Source organism: Perna viridis, chromosome 4, assembly GCF_037379345.1.
Source record: "Perna viridis isolate PV_CMFRI_1.1 ecotype Kerala chromosome 4, ASM3737934v1, whole genome shotgun sequence".
Lineage (NCBI taxonomy): Eukaryota > Metazoa > Mollusca > Bivalvia > Mytilida > Mytilidae > Perna > Perna viridis.
The window spans coordinates 15,747,101-15,753,100 of NC_142448.1; positions in this window are offsets into that span (position 1 = coordinate 15,747,101).

A 6,000-nucleotide genomic window follows, 5' to 3' on the forward strand; every position below is an offset into this window, starting at 1 on the left:
ACTAACCACTGAAAGACTTGATATAGATTTTAGTCTGAAAAAAAAATGCGAAAAGCAACATTCCGCCCTATTTATTTTGATAAGATAATACACATGTAAACTTCAACCATTCAATGTCATGGGTAACAAGTACTATCTTTAAAAAAAAAAGAAAGACGACGCATTAAAATTTTGTTCTTTTTACTTATAGTTTTCTACATTTCATATAAGAAAATAACACTTAGTGCGCAATTTCAAGTTTCGATAAAGTTTTTTTTTTCGAACCCCACTAAGTTATCAGTATTTGGCCAATCGGGAAACAGAATTACGATCAGGTGACTTGCGTTTCCATAGAAGAGCCTTTAAGGTCAAAGGGTAATTAGCGAAACTATCAAAAAAAAATAGATAGTGAATCTTTAACCAGTTAAAAATTGAAAAATATCGAAAATCGTGATGTGATCCGTCTATCAACAATAGGCGTTGATTACATGTTTTACTATATAAGTTGCCTTTTGCATTTTTGAAATATATATATATATATAAAAAGCTGCACTACTACGTAAAATCTGCCAATGGTAAGCATTTTGACAGAAATCTTCGATAAAATTATGTTAGTAAAAGTTGCAGATGTTCTTAAATTGTGGGGAAAACATTTTTTTTCAAGATCCTCAACATACTCCGTTCACGATCAAGATAAGATATTTGACATGTGTTATCGATCATTTTTTGATACGAACTAATGTGACATATACATTTTTGTGCAAACGGATTTTTCTTTTTTACTATCCGGTTCTGAATATTACTTAGTGTTTATCAGTTCGGTATTTTTCTTATTACCCTTCATATACTTGGAATTCGTCAGTGACAGTTATTTTTACTAAGAACTGCATTCATCCTATATGATTTAATTTATTCTGCTAAAAGAATACTACCGGTAGTATTGTCTGATCAACACTTTCTGAAACACCCAAGTTGACGAGGTGGAAAAAAAACAATAAAGCAATATTAAAAAGACTGAACAGAAAGCTTATACTTGATTACATGTTTTTTCTGGTCACTGATGAAATCACAAAACAATAGAAAAAGAAATGATACTAGATCATGTAGTCCTATTTTTATATGAATCAAGTGGGGAGAAATGGATACTTTGAATATAGTGCCTCTAATTCTTGAATGAAAAAGTTATAATTACATATTATTCATGTTTAGGTTGCCCACCAGGTATTGCCCACCGATATATCAATGAATTTCACGTAAAGTAGAACAACCACTTAAAAAGAAAAACCATCAAAGTTAACTGAAATAAGGTCTATAAAAGTGCTTTGAAATAGGCGAGGACTTCTTCCGCGTTCAGTTATGTAATGGGAAGGAAATTGAAATTGAGTCATAAACTGACTACAGGACAAGTTATATCGTTTGATTGGTGTTTGATCACCCAATAATTATGGTTTTAGTCACGGAATTTTTACAATATAAATTTGGAAAAAAACAATCCCTAATTAGTACCTAGAATGGACAATTTCTAAAATTCACTCATAGGAATGCCTTAAGAGTTGTATTGTCACTATGTCCAGACACACGTTAAAATTTCGAAATTCAACATCTTCTTTTATTTCTTTTCTGTTCTCTATATATTTATAGATATATTTGTTTTTCTATAGGGAAAATGATTGAACGGTAAATGTTTTAATTGATAATGATAAAATGTTTTTTCCTAATAAATCCAGTACACGATACAATATGCCGATCTCCCTTCTCATGAAGACAAATGAGTTTTATTAGGTAATATATGTGCATTTCTCATCTGTTCAAAAACTTAAATAATTCTTACTATTTCATAAAGAGAAAATGGACATTTTAAAATCATTGAGAAAAAACACATTACGTTCTGTCGCTCGATGCAATGTGTCGCTCTCCCTCTTCCATGAGTTTTATTAGTTTATATATATATTTATTATCACTTAACAAACTTTAATAACTTTAATAACTTTTTTTTCAAAGTATTGAAAGAACGCTACAAACTCTTACGTCCGCTATTATAAGTACATCTTTAGAACTAGCTTTCCATATTTATCATTTAATGCTGTTTTATAAACCAAGAAAAAGGGGAAAAACAAATACTACTACGTAATAAGGCTATAAATACGTAGTATTTTGATGATCTAAACTCGAAAAATGACAAAAATCGAGGAACAACCTACGACGAAAAGAATAAAGCTAAAAATAAAATAATAAGGGACATTGCCTGAAAGTCATTACTTAACACATATGTATACAAACATGTATGACCAATAAGATATAAACAATTCATTTATTTACAGTCGCCTGTTGATAACCTATCAAAGTTTGAAATTTCTTATTGCGTGTTGCAACACTTTATCTGTTCGCAATACTTCAAATATTTTACTTGTTTCAAGCAAGGTGAAAGGTTTTCTGCCGCATTCCGTAAATTATAAGAAAATATAAGAGAATTTTAGAACAATTAAACAGTGTTTTAAACTATTATTATATGTAAAGAAAGCAAAAATAAAATATATAAAACATAATAGGTCTATACAAAATAATGAAATGCAGAGAAAAAAAACGAGAAAAAAAACCAAAAAACTTCATACTATCGATAAGTAGCATAAGTTTATGGCTTTCAGTAACTGAATGTAAAACAAGAAAATCTTCCATTGCATTGGAGATAAAAGATTATAAAGAACTGATATAACTCTAGGCAATGTAAAATAATAGTCCATGTAACATAAATGGTAACCTGAAGGCAAATACGGGAAAGTTGGAAAGTCGTAATGGTTCTGACTTAATTCGATGGAAATAGCGGAGTTTCCTTTAAGTGTCAGATCATTGTCAAAGTTGAGATTATTTTATTGCTAAATCAGCTTTGAAACAAAGATTCTTTCTCCGGTCATAAGAGACATTTATCATTTGTGTCAGTTTTAAAAACATCTCACATTACATAAACTTTTTAAAAAATTGTTCTTTAACTAAAATGTCGACGAATCAGAAGATCAGAAGAACAAAAAATGAAGATCTCAATTGAGATATTGTCACGTGTTTCAAATAACATAATAGATGTATGTTTAGCTATCTTCAACCCAATCTAATATCCTTCCGATCATACAAATGAAAAGGGAAGTACATTCTGAAGCCCTATGAAAATGAAAATGAATTAACGAAAGAAGTTTTTTTTTTCATTTTCTTATGGTAAATGAACTTCAAGTCATAACAAACTGAACCCTGATAACACTGATTAAAAATAAAATCACAAACTAGTTACTAAATGTTTAGCTATTTGTTGTATCCTGTAATCTAATAACAATTTATTAGTTGTTGTATTAAATTTATTTTCCAATAAATTATTTCGTTGAATAAGAGACATATTTCAGAATCAAACAGTGCCATGGATTTTTCAAATTAGCAGTAAGTGTCATCAAGGGAACCAAGGTTATAGCGGATATCAAAAGAATGTAATCCAGGGACAAAGACCAGACATGGAAAACAGACATACACAACAAAGAACATAAAGTAAGTAAAATAGTACATACAAAATAACAAAAGCAAGTGAGCAACTCGGACTCCACTAAAAACTGGGAGCATGGACCAGGTGCACCGGTAGGGTAAGCGTCCTCTGCTTTTTAGGAAACACCCGCCGAGTTGTTCATAAAATGTCAAGTCCGGGGTAGACAAACGAGGAAAGGAAATCTATGACTCGTTGAATAAATCAGTTTTCATGGTGCAGATGGATACACCATAATGATCCACGGTCAGTAGTTTTCCTTTACCATCGATTTCTAAGTGTAGGTCAAGATATGAGGCTGACTTCACAGTGTCTGTAGTATCTTTATCTCAAGTTCTTTGGGGGTAGATGCGATGTATCAAATCCCCGAAAGTAGGATTGTTTAAAGATAATACGTCATCTATATAGCGGAACCTGAGATTAAAAAATCTAGCCAAATGATATTCTTTCTTCCGGATCAGATCAGCTATAAAGTCAGCCTTATAAAAGTGAAGGAATAGGTCAGCAAGTAAAGGAGCACAATTTGTTCCCATTGGAATGCCGACCGTTTGTTGAAAAACACGTCCATCACACTGGACAGATATGTTGTCGATTAAAAATTCCAGCATTTTGTAAACATCTTCCTCTGTATATTTGGAAGATGATTTGGAATTATTTTTTTACAAAGTATGAGGAATCTCTACCAAGAACTATACATTTGTATCTAGGTGTACCTTTTTTTGGAAAAACAACGATGTATAATGTTTTTAAATCTGGATTTTAACTGAGTATGGGGAATAGAAGTATATAGCGTTGAAAAACATAGGTTTTAATGCTGTTATATGCAGATAATAGTCTTGAACTAATTGTCTCCAAAAGATCTTTCGAATTTTTCCTGTTTTTTCCATATTGAATATATACCACTACGTGAGTAACAAGTGTTGTGGTAGGACTGCAGACCCTCTTTGACACAGTAAAGCATGTGTTGACATAAAACGTAATAACCACTAGGTCGATGGCACTGCTGATGGACCAAAGATCCCCGTGGGGTGTTCACTAACCCAGTAGTCACACTTGTCTGATCCCAATTCATATCAGATTTTATATATTATGTTTATCAAAATTTGAAATATTACAAATAAAATCTTTCAGACTTTATTCCATGTATTGCACATGGTAGAACCTCTCGGCGATGAATTTGGCTTCCTATTTCGATAGTTTTGGTTTTTAGTAGTTCTCTTTGGATTTAGATCTTCCTATATATTTGATTCTAATGCTGCTGATGAGAGGTTACTTCTTGAAACACGTTTACAGCATATCGAAGTTTGCGATAAATATGATAAGTATTTTTGTGTATTTAACAACCACTTGGTCGATTCCACTGCTGATGGACCAGAGATCCCCGAGGGTATTCACCAATCCAGTAGTCGGACTTGTTTGACCCCGAATTATATCAGATTTTATTCATCGTATAATCAAAATTTGCATTATTACAAATTTCAAAATACATAATACAATGAGGCTTCATTCCATGTTTTGTACATGGTAGAACCTTTCGGTGATGTATTTGGCATCCTATTTCAATAGTTTTGGCTTTTATATACTTCTTGTATAAAATTTATCTCTGGATTTACATCTGTCGTTATATTTGATTCTAATTCTGCTGACAAAAGGTTACTCCTTGAAACATGCACGTGTACTGCATATCGAAATTAGTGATATATATGGTTCCATTTTTTGTGTCTGAAAGTTCAATGATTTTGCTATATACCGTATGTTGTTATCTCATGAGGTATGACAATTTAAGTAGCAGTCTTTCTAACATTTAGACAGAAGGTGATTCATGCATGTCAAAAACCCACCCAATTCACTATTATTTCTTGTTCAGAGACAGTTACTGATCACATAACAAGTCTTATTTTTTTTCATTTGGTTATTGCACTTTTGAGAAAAATATATATATATATTGTACATGAAAATAACACTTTGCAAGAGTTATCGTCCTTGATTTGGCTACATTTGGTTGATTTTAGTGGGAGACGAAGAATGAATGATTTTCTAAAAAGTGCAGGTCTGAATGAAGAAAAGCTTATCGTTATGTGAAAATTTAGCATGTGTAGACTGAAAAAGCATCGTTTGTTTGGTGGGTTTTTCTTCACCATGAATTACTTTAACAGTGGCAGTGTCTGAATTTTATATGGACTGGTACTTAAAAAGAACTATCTTTGTGTATACTGTAATTATAATAGCAACATTGTAATGATAATTCTTTCGCATTTCTATTTATTAATTATCGAAAATTGCAATATTAAATGATTAGTACTTTTGTATTTAATAAGCCTAACCCTAACCCAAAGCCACTGCTGGTGGTCCAAATAATAAAAGGTGCCGAGGGTATTCACCAATACAGTACTCAGACTTATCTGACCACGAGCCATTTCATATATTATTTATCGAAATTTGCAGTATTACGAATTTTAAAATTCACAAAACAACAAAGCTTCATTCCTTGTAGGTAGAAT